We start from the raw sequence: 19922 nt of genomic DNA on the forward strand, positions 1-19922 counted from the left end.
AACATCGACTAAAGATGATCAAGGGGAAAGAAGGTTTAAAAAAGAGCACATGAAATCTAAACAATATTTCACATTATTAAAGAAAAACATCACCTCTAACAATAAAGGGAGAAATTACTGCAGAAAAATTAAAAAATGCAAGCATGCCATAAACCACATGCAGTGAAAAGGAAAAGGTCAGACCAAGGCCTTTCTTTATGAATGGTGATCTTGCCACTTCTGTTTCATACACTACTTTCCCTGCTATGGAAGACTGTGCCAAACAAATTCAGACATCTCCTATAACCTTACACACAACACTTTTTCACTCTGAGTCTAGAGGTGTCACCTTTAAAACCTTTAAAACAAGCAAATCAGTGCTAAGAAAATCTAAGTTTGAAAAAATGTTCTGTGTGTTCTCAAACATCACAAATCCCTGAGGAGAGTCTAAAGGTGCACAGAGGTGCTATTAGTGAATCTGACATTTATAAAACTGTAATCCTAGAGAAACCTCCTTCCACCATTTCTATACCTCTGCAAATGTGAGGATAGGTAGCAGTAAAAGTAAAGATGGTGATATAAAAATTGAAGATTTTACTGTGGAAGTGTAACAGGATTAGTGGGATATTTGTGTATCTAACATTACTGACTATGTTGATGTCGAATGTGTTTTACAAGAAGTTGTTAATATAATTCAGGAGGAAGATGTTGCTTGTGTTAAAGTAAGAAAACCACCAGTGGCAGCAGTTCTTGCCTGTGATAAGAAGAATGTCATTGTCATGCCTGGCAATAAGACCAAAAAAGCCACCTCTTTTGTGCATCACGGATAGATCCTAGCACATGCAATCTCCACTGCCAATACCCTTATCAACAATTTCCTGATTAGTAATTTGAGGTAGTCCATCTGCATTAATATTGTGAAAACTAACCAACTCCTCTATCCAGGATTCCCCAGAATAATTTTTGCTTGGTAGGGCTGCTGCTTTTGGTGAATTTTTATCACAAAATGAAAACTAATAGTTTCAAGCATCAATTGACTATGAAACAAACCTTTGCAAGAGGAAGCAAGTAAGAAAGCTGCAATCCAGTTGCACAGCAGATCACTGAAGCCATAATGTGCATGCTAGCATTAGATTTACATACAATATCCACCAACAATGCATCTGTTTTAAGACAGTTGGTTGAGAACCTGTGTCCCAACTACCAAATTCTATCTTAATTACATTTTATCAGAACAGCAATTTCTCACCTGTAACAGGACATAAAAATAAACATTATACTTGGCCTATAAAATGCCATAGTGCTGAGTATCCCCTTAACTACAGAAATGTGGAAAAGCGGTAATGGTCAAATGAAAGATTACATGAGTATGACAGCCTACTAGAAGAGTGTATCAACTTCAACAACAGCAGTATCTAGCACACAACACCAGCTCATTCATAGGCAGACTAGTCTCTGTATCATTGACTTTACCAAGATGCATACCAGTGTCAACATGTTGGAGACACTCAGAGATGTGATAGCAAAATTGATTAACCTGCTGAAACTCTCTTCAGTATTTGTAATTTCCAATAATGCAAGTAATATTGTGCATGCATTACAACTGGGTTAATTTGAACATGCGCCATGCTTGCACAATCAATAAACCTGGTAGTTCAGAATTATTTAAACAAAATGCAGATGCATGCAAGAGATAATATCTGTGCCCCTTAAAATTTTGGAGCATTTTTGGAATTCAGCAATCATATGTAAAAGATAGCAGCAGCTGCAAGAATATTTAAATTTGCCATTCCACCAACTGAAGCAAGAGGTAGTAAATTTATTTGCTTCACAACTGGAGGAACAGCAAAAAGTCATCCAAACCTTCAGTACAAGCCATGACATATGGAGAAGAGGGGGAATGGATCTTAGTCCAGCACACTGGAGAATATTCTCCTCCATGCAAAATACTGAAACCATTTGAAATAGTAACAAATGAAGTGAGTTCAGACACTAACAGCCAGAGTCTGATGATTTGGTTACATAAACTACTGGAAAAGCAGCTAAACTGAAAAAGGAGATGAAACTAAGCATTTATGCTAAGTATGTTGGACTTGTAGATCAAGTTCTTTATTCCCTTTACCAGGACAAAAGGGTTTGCAACATCTTACAATTGGATCACTATATTTTAGCATCCTTGCTTGATCCTAGATTTAAGTCATATGCAATGCATTTCTTTTTAACTGTGACACAGACCTTAAATGATGCAAAGAGCTCCTTGCAAGAAAGTTGTAAGCTCAAGTGTCACATGACATGACCATGTCTCCTGAATTATTTTCCCCTGTAAATGCTGCTGCTAGGTTAAAAACTGCAATGTTCAAAGATACCCACTGGTGATGCTTAGCTCACCACAGAAAAACCTTATAATGACATTTTGTAAGGATTAAAAGATTTGCCCAAAATGATTGATATCTCTACCATGACTCAATCTGATACACAAATTATCAATAGAATGGTAGAGGATTATTCTAACAACAGTGTACAAATTAGCATGTCATGCAGTTCCTTTGAAAACTGGGAGCAAAAAAAAGACAATATGGAGCCCCTTGTACAGTACAAACTAGCTTTACTTTACTTAAGCTGTGCCACCTTTCAGGGTGTGCTTGGAAAGCGTACTTAGCACAGCTGGGAACCTTATGAGTGATTGGCATAGGAGGTTACTTCCTAAAAATGTGAAAAATCTGATGTTTTTAAAAAGGAACAGCAAATTCTATGTGGAAGACCTTTTCCGCAGAGACTTCTCAGCAGGGGATTCCAGTGGGGATAGGCTAATATTGTGTGATGATGTTAACAACACTGATGAGGGTGAGGTTGAGGATGATAATGACATCTTCAATCTGTAGAGAGCACTGTTAGCCACCTTAATCTCATTGGGTAGCTTGTTTTGTTGGGGCCTAAATAAATGAAGCACTTCAACCAAAATAGAGGCAGTCCCTTTTAAGGAAATGCTTGGCTTGTTAAACTGTATATGTCCTTTTTAATATACAAGGGAGGGCACAAGTGCAATTACATAATGCACCACTTTTCAATGTGGGGTTTGGAAAGATTGTGTGTGTAACTTTGTAGTCTAATGAGGCATTCATGTTGATTGTATCTTGCAGTGCCAATCCATTTTACATGATCATTTTTTATAATGTTTTACATTTCTCTAATTTGTTTTTTTAATGGTTATATAATCACTGTAATTAATCAGTGCTTTACCTGACTTTTACTAAAAATGTCACCTCTATTCACCTGAGCTGGCATAGGGCCTCTGATCTATTTCTTTATTAATTAATACATTATTTAGCATTGTCTAGTTTATATTAAACTGCCATCATGTTTGCCACTAAAATGTCACTTTGTTTTCTAAATGTTTTACATTGTTTTTTAAACTGGCATGTGTTTGTGCCACTGCTCTGTCACGTTATTTAACCAGTAACCTCCCTGCAGCCTTTGGCAAATAATTTGAAGTCAATTTCAGTCACAATTGACAGGAAATTACTTGAAATTAATGTTATTGAGGTTAATTATACTGTAGGAACAAAAAAGGCCCACATTATTTGATTTTAGCTGTTTTTATTTATTTTTAAATAAATCCAGATCCTAAACCAAAACACTTGAGTATAGTTTTGTCAAAACCAAAACAAAGTCTCTATAATGAATCAGAACCAAAATAAAAACAAGAACATATAAGTCTGCACACATCTCTACAAAAAATTAAAAAAAATCCACAGACGGGGGTATCTACTGCTTTTTTCTCTCCCATCTTGTTCCAAATGAGAAAAGTGATGCCTCATTTAGAGCCTTATTCTGAGTCAGACACAGTGTCAACGCTGCATGTATTTAGCCAATTTTTTAAGTCTAGACATGTGTCTGAGTTGACCTGCACATGCAACCCAATGGTTACCAACTGGAGTTGCAGAATGAATTTGGGTGCAAGAGAGATGGATTTCAGTGGGAATGACTGGGAAGCAACAGGGTAGTAATTAGGCAGATGCAGGCATGTCACTTGTGTGTAGCAACAGTAACTGTGTCAAAATACACAGTAAAACTCTCACAGAACACAGAATGTCATGTTAAAGCAAGAAAATTGCACCTGCTATAGGGATGGTGCAAGTTCTATTACCAATGAGATATGAACTGGGATAGATGTGCCGAGCTGCAGGTGGGCATCTCAATAGGAAGATCATTGGTGACAGCATTAACATAAAACTGCAGACGTGGCTGCAGCTGCATCTGCCTGCAACTCTGAATCAAGGCCTTAATGTGCTAGATTGTCTACTTTTTAAAAGTGAAGGATTGTTGGGCTACCATATTCTTGCTACACATAGAGGGCATGATTCAGTGGTGGACACATGGTCAATGTTGTATGCAATAAGATCAGTGTTTTTTCTGTGCATGTACTGTATCCCAATGGTTACAGCTAAAAGCTGCAGAATGAATTTGAACAGAGAGAGAACATTTCAGTAGGAATTCTTAGGTGGTAACAGGGGAATGACTAGTAATATGTGGGCATGTCACATGTGTGTCTTGGACAGTGACTGTATCTTTTGCCAGGAGTTGCATTGTTTTCAGTTGCCATGCTCAGACAGACATTCTGCATCTCCATAGGGCTGGAAGGAATCTTTGATGTTGCCACTGATGGCTGGTCTTAATATGCAAAGTGGCAGATTAATGCCACAGCCATTGAATGCCTCTATAAGAATCCTATCAACTACAGCAGCATAAAGTTACAGTTGTAGCAAAACATTGCATTAATTTGCACCTCTGAATCAGGCCAAGAAAACATTTATACCAAGACAGCAATTTTTTTTAAATGCATTTTCAATTAAAGTGCTGATGTTTTTGAACAAACCTACCTAGAAAATCTTGATTTTTACTATTGTGGAAAGGTTGATTATTGGTTAAGCAAGAACCATAAAGTATTTATTTGTGGTTCTTAAAGGTGAAAAATAGTCACATTTGTTGTTGGTTCCCTTTATTGAAACTTAATGAAAAAAACACTTTTTTGCCATTTTAGTTAAAATAAATTTCACATGTTAGTATAGAGATGAGAGGTATGGTTTTTGAGAAAACCAAACAAACCCAAACTTTGGGGTTCCAAGTTGAATCGAGTTGCAATTTGAAATCACTTAGGGGTTCCAAGTAGATCCAAGTCCTGACTCAAGTCTTCTTGCAATTGGGAACTTGGATTTAAAAAACAGAACTCACATATTTTAAATTGCATTTAAGTTCTTCCCTCCTGATCTCAAGTGCTGTAAGGTGGTCAAAATTGACTGGAAATATTTTTTATTGTTGTTATTAATATTAAAGGAACAAAAACATGAACAAGTTACATTATTTTTCTTGTTTTTATTATTTTTAAAGAAATTCAAAACAAAACTGAATCCAAACCAAAACACTTGCCAATGCCAAAATATGATGATGATTTAGAACCAAAACCAAAACATGGGGGACTCCATATATTTCTAGTTAGAAATACAAAGTGTTCTGAAAAAAACAAGGTAAATTTGTGTTCAGTAGGAACCATATAAAATAAAAGTCAGTGATATTGACATTGGAATGGTCTAGATTAGAAATGTACAGTGCTTTTCTCCAGAAATAAAAATTCACTTGAATTTCATGAATCTGGACAGATCCAAGTGACAGTTCTAATCTCCTGTTGAGATCCGGTCACATTTCTGATTATATCATGGTTCAGTATTCAGATTTTAAATCCAAATTTCAGCTGTTTTTTTTTTTTTTAAATATAATTTTTTAAATTTTAAATTTAGATCTAAAACCAAAACAGTTGATGGTGAAGTTGCAAAACAAAAACCAAAACCAAAGCATGAAGATGAATCCAGATTCAAAATCAAAACCAAAAATAAGTGGGTCAGAGCACATTACTAGACTTGATAAGAAAATGGCCTCAGCACAAAAGTGAGAAACCCTCAGCATTAAAGGGGTTAAATGTACTACTTAGCAGAATAGACAGGGGTTTGAAACCACCACACATCAGTCAGTTTTTGAAATACAAACCACTGGATAAATAATTAAAAAAATTTAATGTTCAACCTAATGTTAAAGCTATCCGAACCAACCTTAAAACTGCAATAAAATTCATATAATTCATAAAGTAATATATGTTTTTAAGAAAATCATTATGCACAAAAAAAAATTGTTATTGGGATAGTATTATTGTATTATTATATTAGTGACACATTTATTGTTTAAATAAAGTGGCAAATCAATGAATTGCTAATTTGTATGAAAAAATCTGTTTATGACAGGGGTAACATTTATTATTTTCTAACGTGCTGCCTACTCTATATCAATTAAGGACCCATTGCACTTGTGGAAACTAGAATTTCCACATGTTTTAAGTAGAGAAGCCTGTTTCAGTTTTCCTGAAAACTGAACACACCCAAACACTGGGGCTCCTAGTTGAATAAAGTCTTGGTTCAGATCCCTTTTGGTAGACCGAGTAGAAAAAGGTTACGGATCAGGTCTGCTGCAAGTTTGGAACTCTGATTTAAAGACTGAATCTCAGGTTTAGGGTTTCATGTAAACATGTCCAAATTACATATTTTTAGCTTTCTATGAAGTTTAAAAATTCTAAACAAAAACAGAAAGGAACTAAAACACTTGAGTGTAGTTTTGTGAAAACCAAAATCATTGAGGGTAGTTTTTGTCAAAATTAAAACATCTCTAGTTTAAATAATGGGCTTATTCATTAATAGGGAACTAACAGGACCACCTAATATTCTTCAAACTCCAAAAACTGAAAGTTTTCTGAGTTTACCTTAGAGAACTAACACCATCTTCAGATGGCACTTGTTTGGGGAGCTACAGTCATTATATGGGAAGGAGGTCAGAGGTTGCAGATTATACTGCAGCCACCACACAGCATGACCTTGGACTGTGTGCATGGATGACCTCAGGTCATGCATGCACAATCAGCCAGACAGGTGACAGTAAGTATTACTGTTACTTCTGTAACAGTGATCCAATTCATGGGTATAGCTGCTTTTTGGAGAAGCTGTCCCACACTGGAGCAATATTTAATTGCTTTGGTACTTAAGTATTGACCACCACAATTCAAAATGAGTTGGATACTTACTTATTTCTATTGTATTTTCTTATATATCAATGCCAATAATTAGTGTACAGTATGTTACTTTATATGTGCATTAAAATGTTTTTGTTGTTATAAGAAGCCTAATAAGATGATATGGGACTCAAGATTGAAAATTATTTAAGTAAATATCTGTATCTTTTGTAAGAGCAGTGGAAACATTTATCTGTTTCCACCCCAAAATATACTCAAAGGTGACCGGATTCTGACACAAAGCTAACCTTTTTGAGTGTGTGAGAGTGAACAAGCATAGAATGGAAAAATACAGTAGACTGTATCAGTGCCATCTACCTGGTAGCTTTCAAAGGCCAAAACAAGCACTTACATTTTAGCAAAAGAGAATGACCAGGGAAGGAATTTAAAGCAACAACAAATGGTCTGAAGGCCTCAAGAACAGAAACTGATATAGGAAGGAAGCAAAGGTAAACAAAACAAATATGAAGTGAAGTACAACTCAGGGATTGGCACTCACTCATGGAAGGCCCAGCTCAAACCCAGCCCAATGACTCATAAGTAGAGTTGCAGGGTTGTGTATAGAGCAGCAGAGTAGGAGGTAAATGGCGAGGTGTCAAATATCACATACAGCCCAGCTCTGACCTCATATTTCTACAGAACACATGGGACCATAAGCATGGTATCAAGCAGAGAGAAGCATGTTAGAAGGCATAGAAGGAGTTCTGCATACATAATTCACAGCACAACCTCTTACCCTAGCACCCTGATAAATTGCAGGAGTGAGCATGTGAGTGCAAAGCAGTTTTTGAGGAGAGAGAGGGGCAGAATGCATATGGCCCAGAACTAACCCCACATCCCCCAACACAAGTTTGTGGGGCCAAACATGGAGCATTAGAGAAGAAAGGTGAGTGGTTGACATCCATGCATGCACTGCCCCATGTCAAGCCACAGTCCACTGAACCAGTGCAAAAAGGACAGTATGAAGTTGAGTTGCAGATTAGTAGGACAGGAAGGTAGTGTAAGAGATGCCTCCAATCACATACAGATCTGCCCTGTCCTCATCCCCCACACAAGTACAGGTGATTAGGAGCATAGGAACAACCACAGGTCAAAGAATATGGGCAGATGTTTATAGAGAATAGTGGACAATGACTGGAAAAAATAAACAAGTTTGTTACATGTAAAACAGCAAGACAAGTCAATAAATCAGAGGAAGTAAGTGGTGTCTCACTGTAAGGATATGTAATTTTTTATGAGATAAGTGAGGTGTGTAAAAAAACTATGTTATGTTTTTAAAATGATGCATGATAGAATGTGAGAATAAGGAGAGGCTGGGAGATGTGTTGGATGAATGAGAAATATGGGTAAGATAACACACATGCATGTATGCAATGGACACAACCTACTGTACTGTAGGATGCAGATCAAACAATGGGATGTGGTAAAAAAGGGGAGCTGGGTGGAGGGAATGAATGATGGCCTTGAAAGCAAAATGGATAGCCACTAGAGAAAATCCCATTGCACTGGAATTGGGTAGAAGCAGACTGGGGGATAAGATAGGGATTGACATTGACCATCGATGTTTAGCAAACAACAAAAGTTAGCTACTGATGGTTGATGTTTTGCTATCAATGGTGGAGTTTTTTTGTTACTCAATAACTGAGTTCCAATGGTGAAATGGTGATAGCTTATTTTTCTCATTTGCATCTCTATTAGCCACACTCTCCCATGTACAATCCCTTAACACAGCATCCCTTCTCTATTTGGCTCACCACTGTCACATATCAGCAATTTTGCTGCTCATTGAATATTCAAACCATTATTGATTTTAAGGTTTCCTGCCATAAATGGAAAGTATCAATGGCACCACCAAGGGAGACAATCTATGGTGAACCATTTGTTGTCCATCCCTAGGACAAGATCATTGAGGTTTTGGGTTAAGGCTGGGGAGTAAATTGTTTTAAAAATGGAGGCCAATCTAAATAGCAGTCAGCAAACAGCAATGTAAACTATTAAAAAAAACTGTGAAAAACAAGTAGAACAGGCAGAGGAGATAGTGAAGGTGGACAGGCAAAAACAAGAGAGTTAATAAATAAAGGCAGAATTGTTCTTATCCCATTCAGTAGTCTGCAGCCATGGAACTCCAGTTGAAAAGAACACTCACCATTCCTGATCATAAGAATCCTTCTGATCCCTCCTTAGCTTATTCTTGTAGGCTGCCTCATTCAAACTATGACTTTAAACTTAGCACTTAGTATTCATCTATAAAAGAGTACTAGAGGTAGGAAAAGTCCAGCACTCCAGATGCTGTGGAAATGCCCATCCGAGCATGCCCTGCCACAGACTTAGCATGTACTTACAGCAAATCTGTGGCAGGGCATGATAGGATGTGTAGTTCTTCAGCAGCAGTGCCACATGTTGCCTACTGCTGATCATTATCAACTCTTTAGTGTGCTCCTTGACATTATTTCAAGTAGTCAAACTCCTCTAGAATAGAAAATGTTTCTCTCCTAACTGCAAATCTATCTGAACCCTTTACAGTTGAACAGATAATCTTAAAGTGTCTGGTCAGTTTAACACATGGAGGACAAAATGTTTAGATATTAGATTATTTTGTGAAGAAATTAAAGTCTTTCTTCCACATGATCTAAATGGAGAATTTTAGTTGAAATAGGGTTTAACCTGAATTACATTTAAACATTTATACAAATTTAATAGTATAAGTTTTATATGTTTCTGACTATATATGCAATTGTTTTTGTTCAAATATTAACATTGAAGATGGGATTCAGAAATATGCCTGGTTAAAATATTTTGTATCAATATAACCACATCCACTTTTGAAAAAGTTAAAATGTTAAATAAAAATCATTAAGTGGAAATTGGCCCTTTCACTTTTAGTGTAGGATATCCCTTTGCTTCCATCCCAAATGAAATAACTGTCATCAAGAGAAGGATAAATACCTAGGGCTACATTTACTAAAGTGAAAGTTTTTAGAAGTGGAGATGTTGCCCATAGCAATTAATTAGATTCTACTTAACTTTTAACTAGCACCTCCTATAAGATAATAGCTAGAATCTGATTGATTGAAATGGGCAACATCTCCACTTATAAAAACAAATCACTTTTGTAAATATACCCCCTAGTCTCTCATTTCAACCTACTGTAATTTGACTGACAAATTATTTTTTAGTAGACAATCCTAATATAGCAGAAAATTATATGATGATTTTACATGCTGTTTGCTATATGTTTACATGTGATTGAAATTTTGCATTATTAAATGGATATTGGTGTTATAATATTGCACTAGATTGTTTTTATGTTTTATCCTGCCATATTTAAACCTGGAAGAAAGTCAAATAAAGGATCCTAGTTCTTGTGTTACCATCTACTGTACTTGATATCTATTAGGAAGGCTGCCTAAGGAATCAAACTTAATTTCTATAGGATACTATATGCCTATCCATGTATACATCCAGTAGAATTATACCTTAAGGGGGATGTTGGTTGCATTTTCTTATTCTCTAAAGTAAAAAGCATATGCAAAACACCAACTATATTAATGTGTGTATTATATTAGGATACATTTGATTGGGGTGATGACTTAGGGTGATATACATATCCTTAAATTAAATGAAAACACTAAAAAATTAAATCCTAGGCAGAAACCACTGGAGTGATAGAGCTAGATGCAATGGTTGCAAATGACAGAAAGCAATGGAACTGAAAGGTACAGTAGATTTTCAGCAAGACTCTGTACAATGCATACTGTTATTAGAGAAAAAAAGTAGTAGTGCTGTGCTCATATATTGTAAAGCAGCTCAATTTGTTATAATGTAACATGAGATTAAAGTTTTCTTGAGCGCTATAAGGAAGGGGAGTGAGGGATGCAGGATGCCATAAATATTAGGGTAAAAAGAATAGAAATAAAGGAAGTAAGTAAAGGAGAAATTAAATAGAAAAAAATTTATTAAATAAAAGGACAGATGAATTGAGAATATGAATCTAGAAAATGTAGGGAGATTCAATGGTTAAAACAATTGAAGCATATAAAAACATGGGAATTCTAACAAAAATAGAAGATGATTACATATGTACAGAACATCCAAGAATTCCTACATTTTACCATCTCCCAAAAATCCATAAAAACATAGAGAAGCCTCCAGGAAGACCTATAGTCTTGGGAATAGGGTCCATAACATTGAATCTCTCAAAAATATATTGACTTCTTTTTACAACCCCTGGTAGCAAAACAAAGAAGTTCCCTGAAGGATACAATGAGCATTCTCCAGATCTTGAATCTAACACAATGTAAAGACATTTACATACTATGTACCAGAGACATCAAATCACTTTATACTGTCATCAAGCATACAGTAGGATGTGAAGCTTCATGACATTTTCTATCTACATTAATGGACATATTAAATGCCCAAATCAATTTTGTAATGGACAACTTAGACTTTATTCTCCGCCACAACTACTTCTGGTATGACGGGAAATTTTTGCTTAAGGAACGTGGGATAGCTATGGTAGCATCCTTCGCACCAAGCTACGCAAATCTTTTTGTAGTTTGGTGGGAGTAGGAAAATATTTGGCACAATAACCCATACTTAGATAAAATCATAAGTTGGAACAGATACATCGATGACCTCTTCTTCATCTGGAATTGTTCATTCACAGAATTTAAAGAATTTTTTTGGACATATGAATGACAACATGCTCAACTTGAAATTCACCTTGACATACAGTGCAGAAAAAGTAATTTTCCTCGACTTGGAAATATACATTAAAAATAGTAGTATACAAACAAGAAAACATATCAAAGAAGTTAATGGAAATATTATGCTGGCATACAATAGCAACCATCACAAGCAATGGCTTAATATCATTCCAGGAGGACAATTTTGCAGAGTTAGAAGGAACTGCACAGAGGACAATACCTTCATTACACAAAGTGAAGAGATGAAACAGAAATTCCTCCAAAAGGGATACACAGAACCATTTTTACAAAAACAAATTTAAAAGACAGCAAATATGAAGAGAACAGAACTAATACAGTACAAAACAAAAGAAGGAATGAAGTCAAACCCCAGACAGCTTTCATTACCCAATATAATGGAAACTATAAAGAAAAGTAAAAAATTCTCAACACGCATTGGCACATTCTATTTCTTGAAGAGGATTTAAAGAAACAGATTCCAGCAAGACCAAAGGCTGTATACAATAAAGTAAGGAACTTGAAAAAACATCTAATGAAAAGCTTCCTACCTTTGTTATTACCCCCCAAAAATAATAAACAAAAGACTTTCAGTACTGCTATAACTGTCCAGGTTGCAAAAATCAAGATATGAAAAGACCGGTAGAAACATTTCAGAGACAAACAAAGAAAATCTACAAAATAAAGAGCCACTTGTCATTCGACACAGAATGTGCTGTCTTTTTATTACAATGCCCATGTGGAACACAATACATGGGCCAAACAAAAAGAAAGATAAGAACACGAGTGGCCGAACATGTCTACACATCTTTCAGCCCATTTCTTGGAAAAACACAATCAAAACCCCAAAGGATTAAGCTTTATGGATATCCAGAGAGTGATCCCCAATTGGAGAGGAGAAGACCTAGTATCCACAGTGAAAAGAAAAGAAACTAAGTGGATTTATGAATTGCAAACCCTTGAACCTCTAGGACTCAATATTGACATGAATTCAAAGCTTTTCTATGAACATCCATGATAACACTTTACCCACTCCCTTTCCCCTTCCCTCCCTTTTCTCCCCCTCTTCTTTCCCTCTTCTACCTATATAGTTATTTTTCATCCTCCAATTCTCTCATTTTTTATTTTTTAAATTTATTTATTTATAATTCACTAGTCTTTATTTTTATCTCATTAATGATATATATTTTTAAAAATATATTTTTAACTCAGTTGTCCATAGGGGCTGTGTCCACCCCAAAGTCCTGTGCTGTGTCCCAGTCCTAAAGGGGTGCTGTAGTGTTGTCCAGGGGGTGCTCTGTCCATCAGGGGTGCTCCCCCCAAGTGCTAAAAAATAATATATTTTCTGTGTTTGTGAATTGTGTGCGCAGTAGCCGCACGTACATCAACAAAGTAGTGCCAAGCGTGCGCCTGTGTCATAAGTAAAGGGCCGGCTGGCTTGACCATTAAAGGGTGCTGTAACCCCCAAAGTACACTCCAGTCCAAACCAAAATAAAAATTAATTTCTGTGTTTGTGAATTGTGTGCGCAGTAGCCGCACGTGCATCAACAAAGTAGTGGCAAGCGTACGCCTGTGTCATAAGTAAAGGGCCAGCTGGCTTGACCGTTAAAGGGTGCTGTAACCCCCAAAGTACACTCCAAACCAAATAACAAAATATTTTTTCTGTGTTTGTGAATTGTGTGCGCAGTAGCCACACGTGCATCAACAAAGTAGTGCCAAGTGTGCGCCTGTGTCATAAGTAAAGGGCCGGCTGGCTTGACCGTTAAAGGGTGCTGTAACCCCCAAAGTACACTCCAGTCCAAACCAAAAAAAAAAATTAATTTCTGTGTTTGTGAATTGTGTGCGCAGTAGCCGCACATGCATCAACCAAGGAGCAGCGCCAAGCGTGCGCCTGTGTCCCATAAGTAAAGAGCCTGCTGGCTCATTTCTTAAAGGCTGGTGTAACCCACAAAGTGCACTACTCTCCAGCAAAAATAAAAAAATATTTTCTGTGTTTAGCCACACGTATATATCAAATCGATATAACATAAATGGAGGACCAAACTTTCTCCGATAAAAATAAAATAGAGAAAGATCAAGAACCACTTCCTCCTAGTGCTGAAGCTGCTGCCACTAGTCATGACATAGACGATAACATGCCATCAACGTCGTCTGCCAAGGCCGATGCCCAATGTCATAATAGAGGGCACATACAATCCCAAATGACAAATTTCAGGAAAATGACCTTGAAAAAAACATTTAAATCAGCTGAAGAGAAACGTAAACTTACCAATATGCCATTTAAGACACGGAGTGGCAAGGAACGGCTAAGGTCGATCCCTAGTATGTTCATGACTAGTGGTTCAGCTTCACATGACGATGGAAGCCCTCCTCCCACTAAAAAAATCAAAAGAGTTAAGCTGGCAAAAGCACAGCGAAGAACTGTGCATTCTAAGAAGATATCACAAATCCCCAAGGAGAGTCCAAGTGTGGTGGTGGTTGCGATGCCTGACCTTCCCAGCACTGGACGGGAAGAGGTGGCTCTTTCCACCATTTGCACGCCCCCTGCAAGTGCTGAAAGGAGCACCCACAGTCCACTTGCTGATATGCAAATTGAAGATGTCACTGTTGAAGTACAACAGGATGAGGATACTGGTGTAGCTGCCGCTGAGGAGGAAGTTGGCGAGGAGGATTCTGATGGTGATGTGGTTTGTTTAAATCAGGCTCTGGGGGAGACAGTTGTTGTCCGTGGGATGAAAAAGCCCATCACGGTCATGCCTGGGCAGAAGACCAAACATTCCACCTTTTTGGTCTGGCAATATTTCTATCCAAATCTGGACAACAACTGTCTTGCCATATGTACCATATGTAAAGGTGAAATAAGTAGGGGTAGGGATGTCAACCACCTAGGAACATCCTCCCTTATACGGCACCTGCAGCGCGTTCATAAAAAGTTACTATCAAGTTCAGAAACTTTGGCTAAGACCGTAAGCAGTCCAGGGACACCTAAATCCCGTTGTCCTGTTGTATCCAAGCGCCTGCAAACCTCACCATCAACTCCCTCCTTGTCAATTTCCTCCTTAGTCAGGATCGGAAGTAGTCCTGCAGGCCATGTCACTGGCATGACTGACTCTCCTATCCGGGATTCCTCCGGAGGATCCTGCATTGCTACGCCTACTGCTGCCGCTGCTGCTGTTGCTGCTGCTTGGAGTCATTCATCATCCCAGAGAGGAAGTAGGAACACCACTACTTTTACTAAACAATTGACCCTCCAACAGTCCTTAGCAAGGAGGATGAAGTACGACAGCAGTCATCCTGAAGCAAAACGTATAACTGAGGCCTTTACTGCTATGTTGGTGTTAGATGTGCGTCCGGTATCCGCCATTAGTGCAGTGGGATTTAGACAATTGATGGAGGTGGTGTGTCCCCGGTTCCAAATCCCGTCTAGATTCCACTTCACTAGGCAGGCAATACCGAGACTGTACAGAAACGTCAGAAAAAGTGTCCTCAGTGTCCTGAAAAATGCCGTTGTACACAATGTCCACTTAATCACAGACAAATGGAACAGGGCAGACTAAGGACTATATGACTGTGACAGCACACTGGGTAGATGTATCACCTTACGCAGCAACAGCAGCAGCGTCACCAGTAGCAGCATCTCAGAAACGCCAGCTCGTTCCAAGGCAGGCTACGCTGTGTATCACCGGTTTCAGTAAGAGGCACACCACCGACAACCTCTTAGAGAAACTGAGGGAAATCATCGCCCAGTGGCTTAACCCACTTAGACTCTCCTGGGGATTTGTGATATCTGACAACGCCACCAATATTGTGCGGGCATTACATCTGGGCAAATTCCAGCACGTCCCATGTTTTGCTAACACATTAAACTTGGTGGTGCAGAATTTTCTGAAAAGCGACAGGGGCATGCAGAAGACGCTTTGGGTGGCCCGAAAAATTTCTGGCCACTTTTGCCATTCAGCGACTGCGTGCCGAAGACTGTAGCGCCAGCAAACACTCTTGAACCTGCCCCGCCATCACCTGAAGCAAGAGGTTGTGACGCGGTGGAACTCAACCCTCTATATGCTTCAGAGGATGGAGGAGCAGCAAAAGGCCATACAAGCCTATACATCCACCTATGACATAGGCAAAGGAGGGGGTATGCACCTGACTCAAGCACAGTGGAGAATGATTTCCGTGTTGTGCAAGGTTCTCCAGCCCTTCAAACTTGCCACACGTGAAGTCAGTTCAGACACTGCCAGCTTGAGTCAGGTCATTCCCCTCATCAGGCGTTTGCAGAAGCAGCTGGAGAAAGTGAAGGAGGAGCTAAGATGGAGCGATTCCGCTCGGCATGTGGGAGTTGTGGATGAAGCCCTTCATTCGCTTTTCCAGGATTCCAGGGTGGTCAATCTGTTGAAATCAGACCACTACATTTTGGCCACTGTGCTCGATCCTAGGTTTAAAACCTATGTGGTGTCTCTCTTTCCGGCCGACACAAGCCTGCAGAGGTGCAAAGACCTGCTGGTGAACACACTGTCAGCTGAAGCGGAACGTGACATGTCAACAGCTCCTTCTTCATTTTCTCCCGCAACTGGGGCTGCCAGGAAAAAACTTAGGTATCCTAAGCAACCCGCTGGCGGTGATGCAGGGCAGGCAGGACCACGTTTGGACATCTGGTCCAGACTGAAGGACCTGGCAACAATTTCTGACATGTCTACTGTCACTGCATATGATACTGTCACCATTGACAGAATGGTGGGGGATTACATCGGTGACAGCATCCAAGTAGGCATGTCAGACAGTCCATACCTGTACTGGCAGGAAAAAGAGGCAATTTGGAGGCCCCTGTACAAACTGGCTCTATTTTACCTGAGTTGCCCCCCCTCCAGTGTGTACTCCGAAAGAGTGTTCAGTGCAGCCGGGAACCTTGTCAGCGAAAGGCGTAGGAGGTTGCTTCCACAGAATGTGGAGAAGATGATGTTCATTAAAATGAATTATCAGCTCTTCCAGGGAGACCAGCCTCCAGAACGTACAGAGGGACCTGTGGTGGTGGATTCAAGTGGGGACGAGTTAATACGTTGTGAGGATGAGGATATACACACTGAAGAGGGTGAGGAATCAGTGGATGAGGAGGATGAGGATGACATCTTGCCTCCGTAGAGCCAGTTTGTGCAGGGACAGATTAATTGCCAGCTTGTTTTGTGGGGGCCCAAACGAACCAATCATTTCAGCCACAGTTGTGTGGCAGACCCTGGTGCTGAAATGATTGCTTTGTTAAAGTGTGCATGTCCTGTTTATACAACCTAAGGGTGGGTGGGAGGGCCCAAGGACAATTCCATCTTGCACCTCTTTTTTTCTTTGCATTATGTACAGTTTGGGGCCTAGTTTCTCAAACTGCCATCCTGTCTGCCACTGCAGTATCACGCCTAGATGGGTCACGTGTTTGTGCTGCCCACTCGTGTCGCTTAGCATAGTCATCCAGCTACCTCGGTGCAACCTTTTAGACATAAAAACCCTATTGTGAGGTGTGAGGTGTTCAGAATAGACTGGAAATGAGTGGAAATTAAGGTTATTGAGGTTAATAATAGCATAGGAGCAGAAAAACCTACAAATTCTGTGATTTTAGCTGTTTTTATGCTTTTTTTCAAAAAAATACAGATCCAAAACACAAAACCCAGAACCCAAAACACGGAAGGGTGGTTTTGGCAAAACCAATCTAGATCTAAAACACGAAGAAAGATCCAGATCCAAAACCAAAACACAAAACACGAAAATTGGCCGCTGCACACCCCTTATTATAAATAATCAATATTTAAATAAAAGTTAAAAAGACTAAATACTAATAAATCTATCATATATTCATCTTTAAAACAATACTGAATCATAAAGTGTTCATAAATCAAACCACATATTTGGACATGTTACCAAAGTGTGACATATTGATAAATATCCAAAAGACAAGACAAACAATCAAAGCAGAGTAACAAAATATCTCTTAATTAAATGTGAAAAAAATATTGGTATTCGACTAGTTAAATATAATGTACAAAATATAGAAAAATGCATATAAATAAAGAAAAATTGTTGAAAGAAAGAATAAAAACAGGTCTAGTCTCCTGTCATCCCATCAACAAATACCACCACAAGAACTATTCAACCCACCACTGTTTGCTTAGAACATAAAGCAGTAAGAGTTATATTGGAGCATATTTAGCTATTAGACATAACATATACCAAGATGTGTTTATTAGACCCAGATAGATTTACATTTTCATTGCAGTTGAGAGTGTTATAAAATAGCTAATAACCATGTCAACAAGTTCTGTCTTAATTTATTTTTCCAATGTGACCTCGATCCAAAATGTCATAAACAAAAACTTGGATTTAAATAGTAGGGATAGGGTCTATCCTGGTTTGAGGGATAGCCATAAGGGCTGAAACACTAAAAGTAATTTTTCACCTGCTGTAATATGTCTGAGGGGGAACTATACTGAAAATTGCCATTTGGGCATGAATGGGATATAGTTGTCCAAATTATCTATCAAATAGTTTTCAACCTACATCCAGAAACCTTGAATACCCTTAGGCAATTATATAAATCAGCTAATTTTGACAAAACTGTAATGTGGTGATCAATAGGTTATGTGGATAAAATTTTAAAATATTTAAGTATATGTAGAAAAGTCTAGAAATGTACTAGTTTAAGAATGGGAAATAAATTAAATAATCTGCAGATAAGTTGCGGAACCATGTAAGCACTGAAGTGCCAATGTTTCAAAGTGATTTCTAGTTTCTAGAAAAATAGGATGCTTATTAGTGGTTTTATTAGACACAATGGCTTCATAGACACACTGTAAAACTCTCATCTCTTCCAACTGTTGAGTCATTTCACTTTTCCAACATCTGCATACATGAAAGTTTGTCTTTCCTCTGTGTTTGCATGATAGGTTTTTACATTAAACAGAGTGCATTATTATCATTTCACTTACTAACTTATCTTACACCAGCCACCCTGTGGGTCTTAGCACAGTGCCTGGTTGGCTCATGAGCAGCTCAACACTCTATATATGCAGATTGTGACAGAAAGTACAATCAACCAACAATCATTGATCCTGGCAAAGCTTAGCATATGGAGATTGCAAACAGCAGGGGAGATTGATTACAGCCACATAGTGCCACTGCAGGCAGGCTCCCATCTGTCCAGGAACAGGACTCCAGTCCCATCATTCCCCTCCTGATGCCAGCCTTCCTAGACATGGTCTTCGATGTTGGTCTGCACAGCAATTTCAGGGGGTGATTCAGCAGTGTAAACAGTGACAGAAATTACACAGATTCCTGATTATTGTGAATCTGCACATGCACCTGACTTATACATGCACATGTACAGTATGGGTCTTTGGCATGTGCACACAGTCCGGCAGCAGACTGTCAGTGATTGACAGTCTGCTGCCATTTATGGTCAGGGAGGGCTCAGTTTTCAAAAATGGAGGCATGTCACCACAATTGGGAGGGATCTCTGTCAGCTGAATGAGATTTCCTGGCCAATGTTACTCATCTATGGCAGCTGGCTTGTGTGAGCCCATGTTCACTCAGCTGGACAACAGGATCACAGATGATCTGATGCTGTGTCCTTGAACACAGCTTGGATCAGTAATGCATGCAGGAGGTGTGACTCGTCTGACTCACCTTTTCTATTCTTCAGTGATTTCTGAGTCTCAATTGATTTAGGAAACTGATTTCTGTTCTGTAAGTCAGTCTGCTCCTTATATACCCCATTCCAAGTGGTATGAGAATATGCCTGCATGCACTGTCATTTAATCCTACTGTAATTATCCATGTTATAGATTAGGACCATGTAAAAAATGAAGACTGCAGGTGTACTTCAGGATCCAGTCTTCAACCCGGCAATGCCGAGTATACCAACTAGTAGATCATGATTCTGTAACCAATCATTGAGATAACACAGGTGAGCAGACTATGAATATACTTTAACATTAGGAAAATGAAATCACCCTCTACATTTAAGTTCCTCAAGTTTTCTAAAACCTATGTGAGGCCTCTTGCCATTCCAAATAAACATTCTGAATATGTAATTATTGAAATGTATGTCAGAATGGATAAGAGAAAGGACCTGAATTAAATACATTAGT

This window comes from Taudactylus pleione, unplaced genomic scaffold, assembly GCF_031769625.1.
Source record: "Taudactylus pleione unplaced genomic scaffold, aTauple2 ptg000083l, whole genome shotgun sequence".
In the NCBI taxonomy this organism is placed as follows: Eukaryota; Metazoa; Chordata; class Amphibia; order Anura; family Myobatrachidae; genus Taudactylus; species Taudactylus pleione.